Source organism: Zea mays, unplaced genomic scaffold (assembly GCF_902167145.1).
Source record: "Zea mays cultivar B73 unplaced genomic scaffold, Zm-B73-REFERENCE-NAM-5.0 scaffold_136, whole genome shotgun sequence".
In the NCBI taxonomy this organism is placed as follows: domain Eukaryota; kingdom Viridiplantae; phylum Streptophyta; class Magnoliopsida; order Poales; family Poaceae; genus Zea; species Zea mays.
The window spans coordinates 57,501-71,320 of record NW_023366753.1 but is presented as its reverse complement, the minus strand read 5'-3'; the positions used below and the strand labels follow the sequence as shown (position 1 = coordinate 71,320).

Sequence of the window (13,820 nt, the reverse complement as noted above, 5' to 3'; positions counted from 1 at the left end):
TGTACGAAATAAATCCAATTTAAATTTATAAGAAAAAATTCCAAAAAATTTTTGATTTTTACTCCTCACGCCCAGGATTACGTCCTGGGTCATTAGATAAGAATCCAAAGATAAAGAGGGAAACAAAGAATATCACTACTGTATAAACAAAAAGTTTGAGAGTAAGCATTACATAATCTCCAAAATTTTTTTTGTTAAGGAATAGATTACCCATTTTTCCTTACCACACGGATCCACTAGGATGGGTTTTCTTTATTTTGACACCTAAAAATGCAAAAATCAATTCTTAAAAAAATTGCAAGAATTGCTTTATAATAAGCACTCTTATCAATATCAAAAATTAGTTTAGGTATTGTGTGGGTACCTAAAGGTACCTGTTCAACGTAGGCGCAGGGGGTAGAAAGGCTGATCAAAATTTATTGCTGCAGCTATACATTCAATGTAGAAGAATTTTCATTTTAGAATCGAAGGTTCATAATATAAGACTTCTCGGCTCTTATCCATTTTTTTTTTTGGAATGAATACATCATTCAATTTGGCAGGCAGAATAGTAAAGATTTCATCGAAAACTTACAGCAGCTTGCCAAACAAACGCTAATAGAAAAAAGAGTACAGGTATGACAGGCATAACATCCACGATTGGGTTGAAAATGGCATAAGCTTCGGGTAATTTGGCGAAGAAAAAGCTAGTCGGACAAAGAACAGAATTAAAACAGATACAGGTTAAACTAAGTATATTAGGCATAACAAGCATTTCATTCTTGTAGAGTAGATAATTGGATTTTGATTGAGTTATTTTTATAAGGGAAAAAGCAAAAGAAAAGGTAGATTCCAAATCCTTTTTTCTTCGGACTTTCCCAAACACAAAATACCTCCTTGTATTCGCATTCTCAAATGAGAATGGAAGAAATTCGACTTTCATATAATATCTTAATAGAATTCCATGTAATGATCAATGCATTTTTTGGATTCTATATTATCTGCATGTCTAGAATCCTAGCAAGAAAATATCCCTCATTTTTTAGGTAATTGAAGTGGGATTGACGAATAATATATAAAAATAATAGTGTTTATTAGTGTTTCATAAAACGAAATGACATGGGGCGTGGCCAAGTGGTAAGGCAGCGGGTTTTGGTCCCGTTACTCGGAGGTTCGAATCCTTTCGTCCCAGATTTTTTCTGATGAAGCGAAAGATAGAATCGTATTGTGCCCTGCACGACACAAAAGTTTATTAAAGAGAATAATTATCTCTTATGAACTCGTAGATTAGATGCATTTCTAAGCATTTTTTTCTTTCTCAGAAAACAAAAAATAAAGTGTCAAGTCCAGTCAAATTTAATATCTTTATTTTCATGAAAAATTTTTGTCTATCAGGCACATTCAGGATATGCCCCTACTACTCATTACTCATATGTGTTTTGAATATGTGTTTTGAAATTGGAACTTTTTGGATAAACTTTATACCCCGTATCTATGAAGTGGGAATTCTTACAGGATCCATTTGACACCCAATATGAAAGAAAAGAAGTACCCCCTATTTATTTTCCCAAAACTAAAGAACTAAAGTAAGTAAAAAAAAAAAAAATTAATGAGGTAAAACACTGTATAGAAAATGAGACCTATCCCTTTATGATAGAGATAGATTTTTGTTGTATTATTTGTTTTCTTGTATTATTAGTAAAAAAGAAGCGTCCTTCTTTTCTTTGGTTAAGCGAAAACGATCTCGATCTGTGATTCTTTAAATATCCAGAATGATCCATTTCGGTAAGGTTAAGGTAAGAACTGTTCGTTGGATAGAATGGATTCGAAAAAATCGTACTTTTCTTATTTTTTATTTTGAGTTCTTTCTTTTGTTATTCGAGTCGAAGAAGTATGAGAATTTTAGAACTACTCAAAAACGACCAATCTTTTCATTGGCATAGCTTATTTGTTTATATAGTTAATTGTTTTTGTTACAGAAAAATAGATTAATTCATTAAATTAATTCCACTTTTTTTGAGGTTGATAGTTTATTTGTTGGGAAAGAGTGGATCCTTCTCATTTCAGGATTAATCATCTTGAGTTCTCTGTTGAAAATGGAAATTCAATAATAATAATAAATAAGTCTTAAGTAAACTATTTTATTCCTCTTTTTCGAACTATGTTTCATTCATATGATAGAATATGGGTTTAAATAAATTGTATCTTTGCAGAGTGTTCCCCGATAAATACTTATTTCTTTTATCCAATTTTCTCCATAGATAGCAGGTTTGAATTAGTATACAAAAGCAATGACTATTCATGATTCCATCCATATTGGATCAATTCTCGATACCATTTTGCAATGAAATTAGAGGAATGTTATGGTAAAACTTCGTTTAAAACGATGTGGTAGAAAGCAACGTGCGACTTGAAGGACATGATCGATTGTGGATTTGCCTATCCATCATTTTCCATAGTAATGAAAATGCTCTTGGCTCGACATAGTCTGTTCTATTCGTCCCGAACCGAATTTTCGCTGGGTTGTTTGTAAGTAAAGTAAATAGTACACGATGGAGCTCGAGAGGACAGAATTTCTTTTTGATCAAGGGAAAGAATCTAGGGTTAGTGAAAACTAATAAATTAGGCCAACTTTGTCAGTCTATCCTTAATATAGAAATCAAAAGGTTAAAATAAGAAAAAGTCTAATTTTGGAAGATTGGAAAAACTTTTTTGATGAAAAGTCTATCTGAATCAATTGTTCATATTTGATTTCTATAGAAGAGTGAAATGCTTTATCGAAGGAAATAAGAAAAAAGAAAGGGTATGTTGCTACTCTTTTGAAAGAAAAAAGAATAGGAGTTCCCGAAGTAATGTCTAAACCCAAGGATTTCACAAATCAAAGATAAAGGATTCCGGAACAAGTAAACACGATTTTCAACCGTCTCAACAATAGAATTAGATCTGAATAAGGAATAAAAGTCAATTTGTTCGAGATGAGATAAAGAAAAGAGTTTAGAGACGACTCAAAAAATTTCGAAGGGTTTTTCTTTTGAAGTTTGTCAGTAAAAATTAGCCAACTTGAGTCATGAGTATAAATGAAATTTGTTTTTTCTTTTCTTTAAGGAAATTAATGCAAGTCATAATCGAATTTCTATCTATTTGCATTATAGACAGATTGCATTATAGACAGAAATTCGAATCATTTTCTCGAGCCGTATGAGGAGAAAACCTCCTATACGTTTCTAGGGGGGGGTTGTTTATCTACATCTATCCCAATAAGCTATCTATCGAATCGTTGCAATTGATGTTCGATCTCGAAGAGAAGGAAGAGATCTTCGAAAAGTAGGTTTTTATGATCCGATAAAGAATCAAACTTGTTTAAATGTTCCAGCTATTCTCTATTTCCTTGAAAAGGGTGCTCAACCTACAAGAACAGTTTATGATATTTTAAGGAAGGCAGAATTCTTTAAAGATAAAGAAAGAACTTTGAGTTAATTGAAGAACTAAATGAATAAAAAAGTAGGAGAGGGTCCTTAGTACCCCTTAATTATTTAGACACAATTTGCCTCTTTCTTAGTCCTATTTTTTTTTTGCTGCATTTATGTCGTGCCAATCCAACAAAAGTCCCTATTTTATTTCCTTTTTATATCTAATTACATTGTATTTGCATTGACAAAGGTCTATTGAACAAATAGAATTTGTAGATAGATGGGTCTCTTTATTGTCACTCCATATTAGGTATTTCTGTCTACACTTCATTCAAATGATAGGGTTGCCCCTCTTGCATGTACTCTCATACACATACAAGATTATTTTACTTCTTTAAATTGCCAAAAAAATCACAATTTTGCCATTGTGATTGGGGCTGCTTTTTTTTTTTACCCTTAGCCTTAGTGAAATTTAACCGGATCTGTTCATTTTTGTATTTGAGTGTTTTTAATGGATTAGAAAATCTTTCTTTTGATGTCTTGCTAATTCAATGTGGTATAATTTCATCGATTTTTAGATTTTGATCGTATCTAAGAGATCCTATTTTATCCGGGTTGCTAACTCAATGGTAGAGTACTCGGCTTTTAAGTGCGGCTATGATCTTTTACACATTTGGATGAAGCAACAAATTCGTCCAGACTCTTGGTAGAGTCTAGAAGACCACGACTGATCCTCAAAGGTAATGAATGGAAAAAATAGCATGTCGTAATAAAATCAATTTCTTTTTTTTTTTTTAATAAAAAAAATTCTGATTTTCTGGGTCTAGTGAATAAATGGATAGAGCCTGGCTCTAATTCTGGTAAAATAAAAAAAAAGCAACGAGCTTAACTTCTTAATTGGTTAATTGGAAGGATTCCCCGATCTAATTAGACGTTAAAAATAGATTAGTGCCTAATGTGGGGAAAGGTTAGGTTTTCCTATGAATGGACCCTTTACTTTTTTTTTTTAGAAATCCTAATTATTCTTGATTATGGATTGAAAAGAGATGTTATGAATTGAATGTGTAAAAGAAACAGTATATTGATAAAGAGACTGTATTCCAAAGTCAAAAGAGCGATTGGCCTGCAAAAATAAAAGATTTGTTCTTGTTTGTTTTATAATTAGAACAAACATAAACTAATTAGATAGAAAAGGAGTGGAAAAAGTTCTATGGATTAGACTCCCTTTCTTTCCTGGGTTTGTATTATGCAACACCTTGTTCTGACCATATTGCACTATGTATCATCATTTGATAAACCGAGAAATGCTTTTTTTCTCTATTTCAAGTAGAAATACAAATGGAAAAATTCGAAGGGTATTCAGAAAAACAGAAATCTCGTCAACACTACTTCGTCTACCCACTTCTCTTTCAGGAATATATTTATGCATTTGCTCATGATTATGGATTAAATGGTTCCGAACCCGTGGAAATTTTTGGTTGTAATAACAAGAAATTTAGTTCACTACTTGTGAAACGTTTAATTATTCGAATGTATCAGCAGAATTTTTTAATTAATTCGGTTAATTATCCTAACCAAGATCGATTGTTGGATCACCGTAATTATTTTTATTCTGAGTTTTATTCTCAGATTCTATCTGAGGGGTTTGCGATCGTTGTAGAAATCCCACTCTCGCTAGGGCAACTATCTTGTCCGGAAGAAAAAGAAATACCAAATTTTCAAAATTTACAATCTATTCATTCAATATTTCCCTTTTTAGAAGACAAATTTTTGCATTTACATTATCTATCACATATAAAAATACCCTATCCTATCCATTTAGAAATCCTGGTTCAACTCCTTGAATACCGGATTCAAGATGTTCCCTCTTTGCATTTATTGCGATTCTTTCTCCACTATTATTCGAATTGGAATAGTTTTATTACTTCAATGAAATCCATTTTTCTTTTGAAAAAAGAAAATAAAAGACTATTTCGATTCCTATATAACTCTTATGTATCAGAATATGAATTTTTCTTGTTGTTTCTTCATAAACAATCTTCTTGCTTACGATTAACATCTTCTGGAACCTTTCTGGAACGAATCATCTTTTCTGGGAAGATGGAACATTTTGGTGTAATGTACCCGGGGTTTTTTCGGAAAACCATATGGTTCTTTATGGATCCTCTTATGCATTATGTTCGATATCAAGGAAAGGCAATTCTTGCATCAAAAGGCACTCTTCTTTTGAAGAAGAAATGGAAATCTTACCTTGTCAATTTCTCGCAATATTTTTTCTCTTTTTGGACTCAACCACAAAGGATTCGTCTAAACCAATTAACAAACTCTTGCTTCGATTTTCTGGGGTACCTTTCAAGTGTACCAATAAATACTTTGTTAGTAAGGAATCAAATGCTGGAGAATTCTTTTCTAATAGATACTCGAATGAAAAAATTCGATACCACAGTCCTTGCAACTCCCCTTGTCGGATCCTTATCAAAAGCTCAATTTTGTACTGGATCGGGGCATCCTATTAGTAAACCCGTTTGGACTGATTTATCAGATTGGGATATTCTTGATCGTTTTGGTCGGATATGTAGAAATATTTTTCATTATCATAGTGGATCTTCGAAAAAACAGACTTTGTATCGACTAAAATATATACTTCGACTTTCATGTGCTAGAACTTTAGCTCGTAAACATAAAAGTACGGTACGAACTTTTATGCAACGATTGGGTTCGGTATTTTTAGAAGAATTTTTTACGGAAGAAGAGCAAGTTTTTTCTTTGATGTTCACCAAAACAATTCACTTTTCTTTCCATGGATCACACAGTGAGCGTATTTGGTATTTGGATATTATCCGTATCAATGACCTGGTGAATCCTCTTACTCTTAATTAATCATTAGACAAAATTAATAAACTAGAAAAGATCGATATCAAGATAAAACTTGCACATTTTCCATTCTGAAATGTTCCATAGTAGGTGAATCACTTTAACTAATTAAAAATTCTCAAAATTAGTGGACTTCCTCTTCGGAATAGAAATTGGCTATTTCCACATAGGGAAAGTCGTGTGCAATGAAAAATGCAAGCACGATTTGGGGAGGGGTTTTTTCTATTGTAACAAGGAAGAATTATCTACTCCATCCGACTAGTTCCGGGTTCGAGTCCCGGGCAACCCATATGGAAAATAGAAAAGAGCAATCTGAGTTTTTCATTTTTACTAACTTAATTTCCCAAATTTTTGGATTTGGTAAATGAAGTTATACGAAAATCCAATCGTTGGGGCTGGCTTGGTTGACATTGGTATATAGACTATGTTATACTGTTAAATAACAAGCCTTCTATTATCTATTTTCTTTCTAGTTAATACGTGTGCTTGGGAGTCCTTGCAATTTGAATAAACCAAGATCTTACCATGACTGCAATTTTAGAGAGACGCGAAAGTACAAGCCTGTGGGGTCGCTTCTGCAACTGGATAACTAGCACCGAAAACCGTCTTTACATTGGATGGTTCGGTGTTTTGATGATCCCTACCTTATTGACCGCAACTTCCGTATTTATTATCGCCTTCATCGCTGCTCCTCCAGTAGATATTGATGGTATTCGTGAGCCTGTTTCTGGTTCTTTACTTTATGGAAACAATATTATCTCTGGTGCTATTATTCCTACTTCTGCGGCGATCGGATTGCATTTTTACCCAATTTGGGAAGCTGCATCTGTTGATGAATGGTTATACAATGGCGGTCCTTATGAGCTAATTGTTCTACACTTCTTACTTGGTGTAGCTTGTTATATGGGTCGTGAGTGGGAACTTAGTTTCCGTCTGGGTATGCGCCCTTGGATTGCTGTTGCATATTCAGCTCCTGTTGCAGCTGCTACTGCTGTTTTCTTGATTTACCCTATTGGTCAAGGAAGTTTCTCTGATGGTATGCCTTTAGGAATATCTGGTACTTTCAACTTTATGATTGTATTCCAGGCAGAGCACAACATCCTTATGCATCCATTTCACATGTTAGGTGTAGCTGGTGTATTCGGCGGTTCCCTATTCAGTGCTATGCATGGTTCCTTGGTAACCTCTAGTTTGATCAGGGAAACCACTGAAAATGAGTCTGCTAATGAGGGTTACAAATTTGGTCAGGAAGAAGAGACTTATAATATTGTGGCTGCTCACGGTTATTTTGGTCGATTAATCTTCCAATATGCTAGTTTCAACAATTCTCGTTCTTTACACTTCTTCTTGGCTGCTTGGCCTGTAGTAGGGATCTGGTTCACTGCTTTAGGTATTAGTACTATGGCATTCAACCTAAATGGTTTCAATTTCAACCAATCTGTAGTTGATAGCCAAGGTCGCGTTATTAATACTTGGGCTGATATCATCAACCGTGCTAATCTTGGTATGGAGGTAATGCACGAACGTAATGCTCACAACTTCCCTCTAGACCTAGCTGCTCTTGAAGTTCCTTACCTTAATGGATAAGGTTTTTCTCCTAAACATATAGGAATTTTTGAAGGAAGGAAAGCCGGAAATACCCAATATCTTGTTCCAACAGGATATTGGGTATTTCTTTGTTTATTCTGAATCTTTCTATTCTGAATTCAATTAACGACGAGATTTAGTATCCTTTCTTGTACTTTCATAACTCGTGAAATGCCGAGTAGGCACGAATTCCCCCAATTTGCGACCTACCATAGGATTTGTTATGTAAATAGGTATATGTTCTTTTCCATTATGAATCGCGATTGTATGGCCAACCATTGCGGGTAGAATGCTAGATGCCCGGGACCACGTTACTATTATTTCTTTCTCCTCCTTCATATTGACCTTTTCGATTTTTGCCAATAAATGACGAGCTACAAAAGGATTCGTTTTTTTTCGTGTCACAGCTGATTACTCCTTTTTTTCATTTTAAAGAGTGGCATCCTATGTCCACTATCTCGATCGAGGTATGGAGGTCAGAATAAATAGAATAATAATGAATGGAAAAAAGAGAAAATCCTTTAGCTGGATAAGGGGCGGATGTAGCCAAGTGGATCAAGGCAGTGGATTGTGAATCCACCATGCGCGGGTTCAATTCCCGTCGTTCGCCCATCGCATTATTGCAAATTCCAAAAATGCAATTTTCCATATTCCTAGTTACGTATTTACTTACGGCGACGAAGAATAAAACTATCACTATATTTTTTCCTTTTCCTAGTTCTTCTTCCAAGCGCAGGATAACCCCAAGGGGTTGTGGGTTTTTTTCTACCAATGGGGGCTTTCCCTTCACCACCCCCATGGGGGTGGTCCACAGGGTTCATAACTACCCCTCTTACTACGGGGCGTTTACCTAGCCAACACTTAGATCCGGCTCTACCCAAACTTTTTTGGTTCACCCCAACATTACCCACTTGTCCGACTGTTGCTAAGCAGTTTTGGGATACCAAACGGACCTCCCCAGATGGTAATCTTAAAGTGGCCAATTTACCCTCTTTTGCAATCAGTTTCGCTACAGCACCTGCTGCTCTAGCTAATTGCCCACCCCTTCCACGTGTGATTTCTATGTTATGTATGGCCGTGCCTAAGGGCATATCGGTTGAAGTAGATTCTTCTTTTTTCTCAAAAAACCCCTTCCCAAACTGTACAAGCTTCTTCCAAAGCATACGGCTTTCTAGATGTATATGACGATCTCTAGACAGATGGATCTTATATGAATCGTATGATGAAGTACCACATGAGTGGATATATAGAAAAGGAATCCAAATCCGCCGAATCGCTCATGTTATGATCTTCTACATCCTAGGTCTCCGCGTTCCGTCATCTGGCTTATGTTCTTCATGTAGCATTCAGATCGAATGACTCTATGAAATTACGTCGATACTTCCACATATTATGGGTAACGTAGGAGACATCCCTATTTTCACCCGGGGGTCTTAATTACCACTGCTTAACTTTCAATTCGCCTCTGACCATCAAATTAAATGTGAATAACCCGTCCTCCTCTCTTTGAAACAAGGGGCGCTTCCGGTTCTGTGCGTGCTTCAAACAATTTTGTCTTCTCCATATTACCATATCTCTAGAGTCAATAATTTTCTATGAGGAACTACTGAACTCAATCACTTGCTGCCGTTACTCAACAGTTTTCTGTTGAGGTCTATCCCGTAGAGGTAGTCAAATTGGATCAGTGATCGATTTCTAGGTTTCGTCGTAAACCTAATTGGTTACTTCCAATTACGTAAATCAATAGTTCAAACCGCACTCAAAGGTAGGGCATTTCCCATTGATATAGGAACTTTTGTACCAGAAACAATAGTATCTCCAATTATAGCCCCTCTGGGATGTAAAATATATCTCTTCTCACCATCCCCATAGTGTATGAGACAAATGTATGCATTTCGATTAGGGTCGTATTCTATGGTTATGATTCTACCAGATATGTCTTTTTGATTCCGTCGAAAATCGATTTTACGGTATAGGCGCTTATGACCTCCCCCTCTATGCCTTGCGGTAATGATTCCTCTGGCATTACGACCTTTACCACAACGGTGCCGTCCATGGATCAATTTATTTCGTGGATTGGATTTCACTTGCCTGTCTACGGTTCCCTTGCGTGTGCTCGGGATAGGTGTTTTGTATAAATGTTTCGCCGTATTATTAAGTATTCTCCTTTAGTTCGTTTCTCTATCTAGAAGTGGAATAGAATAACCCGGTTGAAGGGTAATGATCATACGTCTGTAATGCATTGTATGTCCCAGAATAGGTCCCATTCTTCTACCCTTTCCGGGTAGTCGATGGCTATTCACAGCTACTACCTTAACACCAAAGAAGAGTTCGACCCAATGCTTTATTTCTGTCTTAGTGAATCCCGATTCGACATTAAAAGTATATTGATTCTTTCCCAATAAACGAAGACTCTTTTCTGTAAATACTGCGTATTTGATTCCATCCATAAATCGACTTTCCCCCCTATGCTCTGAGTTCCAGTATCGATAAGAATTCGAGTTCTTATTGTTCTTATGTTATGGTATGAATATACCATACCAATTCGTTATGTATGGATGATGGATGAGATTCCATGGATAGAGAGCCAATTCCAATAGACCGTTCCCGTTCGCGTGCATCCAGCAGGAATTGAACCCGCAAATTTACCAATTATGAGTTGGGCGCTTTAACCATTCAGCCATGGATGCTTAACAGGGATCATCGTACATCGTAAATAACCAATTTTCATATAGAAAGACATATCATAGAAAAATGAAATCGAAAATATTCGGAGATGGCAAATATTCGGAGATGACTATGAAAACACCTCTCCGGATCCTCGAATTGAAAGAGAGACTGAGAGGGATCAAGAATCCTAATTCTCGCTATTTGGAATGGATCCAATTCTATTGAGTCTGACCCATAGTGATCATTTCTCTTTAGCAAAGAATGACCTTGGTTATCAAAGGATTGAACAACCGAGATCCATTTACTTATGATACCTAGTTGACATTGCTAACAAGGATCTAATGAATTATGAGTTTAATAGATTCTCTTTAGCAGAAAGACGTATATTCCTTGCTCATTATCAGACAATCACTTATTCCCAAACCTCGTGTGGGGCTAATCGTTTTCATTTACCATCTCATGGAAAACCCTTTTCGTTCCGCTTAGCCCTATCGGGTATTTTAGTGATAGGTTCTATAGGAACTGGACAATCCTATTTGGTCAAATACCTAACGAAAAATTCCTATTTTCCTTTCATTAAGGTACGAGGGCTTCTTATTCCACAAGAACGAAAGCACCTTTTCATTCTTTCATATACTAGGGGTTTTTACTTGGAAAAGACAATGTTCCATACTAAAGGATTCGGGTCCATAACCACGAGTTCCAGTGCACTAGATCTTGTAGCACTTAGCAACGAGGCCCTATCCATTAGTATTCCACATAAGAAATCCATTATAGAAACTAATACAATTAGATTAGCTCTTCATAGACAAACTTGGGGTTTGCGAGCCAAGATAAGACCGGCTCGGGATCATGGGACCCTTTTCTATCAGATAGGAGGGGATCTTGTACAAAATAGACTTCTAAGTAATAACCCCATAGATCCTATATCTATCTATATAAAGAGGCAATCGTGTCAGGAAGCGGCTTTTTCTTTGGCCAAACGGTACTTCGAACTTGGAACGAGCATGAAGAGATTAACGAGACTTCTTTCTCTTTTGAGTTTTTCTGGCGGACCGGTCGCGCAAGATCTTTGGTCTTCCCCCGGAACCGATGAAAAAGTGGGTCGCTTCTTATGGACTCGCTCAGAATGATTCTTCTCTATCTATAGTTCATGGCCTATTAGAAGTAGAAGGTGCTCTGGTGCAATCCTTACCGACAGAAAAAGATTGCAGTCGGGTTGATAATAATCGAGTGCCATTACTTCGTCGGTCCGAACCAAGGAATCCGTTAGAAATGTTTTGAAATGGATATTGTTCTCTCTTTGATTAGGGATGCTATATGAAAAGAAGTGGAGTTTGAAAAAGGGAACGGAATGGTCAAACCGGAACTGCTAGAGGAACGAATTTTCAATAGCATAACTTGGGCTCCTAGAATATGGGGCCCTTGGGACAATCTATTTGATTGCAGGGACAGGTACGCTGAATATGACTGGGGATTTTCCTATGGGTATTGGAGCGGGTCCAAGCAGATTAAAGAGGATGAGTTGTCAGAGACTGCTATTTATTCGAATTATTTCTGGTATATTTATCATAAAAAGGGGGAGGTGCAAGAGACTGATTCGGACTTCTTGCAGAGTGGAACAATGCAGTACCAGACACGAGATATATCTTTCAAAGAAGAAGGCTTTTTTCGAATAAGCCAATTGATTTGGGACCTTCGGATCCATTCTTTTTCCTATTCAAAGATCAGGCCTTTGTCTCTGTGTTTTCACGTCGAGAATTCTTTGCAGATGAAGATGAAGAGATGGCAAAGCGGCTTAGTACCAGTACCTGGAGAAAAAAGCCTCCTAAACATATGGCTAGCAACTGGTTCACCAGGAGTACGCAAGAAAGGCAAAAGCACTACGAATTATTGATTTAGGAATGGGAATGGGCTAGAACCCTGGGCTCTTCCTTATATAATTAATGGTCTTTTCATTCTAATACTCTATCCGAGAGTTCTCAGTATTTAGCAAAGCTGTTCCTATCTAACGGAAGGCTCCTGGATCAAATGACAAAGACATTGTTTGTGGAGAAAGAGGTGGCTTTTCCCGGATGAAATGAAACATTTCATTTGTGTAACAGGAGAAAGATTTCCCACTCCTTAGCCGTAAAGATATGTGGCCATGAAAAAGGGAGGGGATTCAGTGGAACAGGATTGGCCGGGCGGTAGAGTCGTGGAAACACTTGTTGATTCCTATTTTGGACCCTAGCTCCATGGAACAATATGCTACTGCGGAAACATGGAAGAATTGCAATCTTAGATCAAAACACTATGTATGGGATGATATGAACTGCCTAAATAAGAATTCTTGAGCGTCGAATAACCTGAGTACTAACTACATCAAACAATTTGCATTAATGAAACTGTGTAAATCCACCGGATAATCAAAAATACGCATGTCTGATGAAATGGTTGTTGCTATCTGTTTCCATAACGAATCCTTGGTTTAACTGAATAAGTAAAGAAAATGGGCCCTTTCTCTTCGTCTCAGATCGATGGATCTTCTCGATTGGAAGATCTCCCATATGGATAATACACATTCCAGTTGACCGAGCCTAATGCTAATTGTTTTGTTCCGAAGCAAAGATATCCGCGGAGGCCGGTTCGTTCGTCCTATTCTGATATTCAGGACCAAGAGGTCCTGGATTCTCTTTCGGATAGGCCCTGAAAGGAGAAGAGAAGCTGAAATGCCAACGGACCTCTGTCTATTCTCTAATTCACCCGATCCGATAGTACCCGTTTTTGGAACGTCCAGTGCCAAAGTCACTGAATGGGTAAGTCACCAATCCAATCCCTTTGACAAATCGGGTGTCATATTAGATATCATATTCTATATATATAGAAATATCATAGAATAGACATATAGAATTTTTGGTTGGGAAATTCGAATGAATCATTGAGTGAAAAAGGAGCAAAGAATGACAAAAGATGAGACTCTACTAGTCTTCACTCTTGTGGTTTCCTCGGTTTCTATTTTCTTATTCGGGATCTTGCTTTTCATGGTTCTCATCTCTGCAACTCGCGATTTTCGCGAGAGAACCAAATCCAAGTTGGTGAAGATCATGATTTGGGCTGGCATAGTAGTTATTACCTTTGCAATTGCGGTTCGAATCTATCCGATCTTTATCTTTTTGCTCAAAGAACGAATAAAACCCCTTGTTGAAGCCCTTTATGATAAGCTTCCCTGGATCTGGGAAGTTTCTCTTTCACGGTATTGGGATCGTTTGATCGATTTCCTTGATCGCTACTTATGGGCGTGCGCTCAAAGGATACAAA

At 36.7% G+C, this 13,820-nt stretch overlaps 1 pseudogene across 1 annotated transcript in view; it reads right to left on the bottom strand.

Annotated features, from left to right (window-relative positions):
- Positions 1–516: 516 nt before the first annotated feature.
- LOC118473791 (NAD(P)H-quinone oxidoreductase subunit 2 A, chloroplastic-like) overlaps positions 517–13,820 on the bottom strand; it is a 16,907-nt pseudogene continuing 3,603 nt past the window's right edge. Inside the window, exon 1 of the transcript XR_004853649.1 lies at positions 517–13,820. This exon is cut by the window's right edge and continues 3,603 nt beyond it. The product of XR_004853649.1 is annotated as an NAD(P)H-quinone oxidoreductase subunit 2 A, chloroplastic-like (transcript).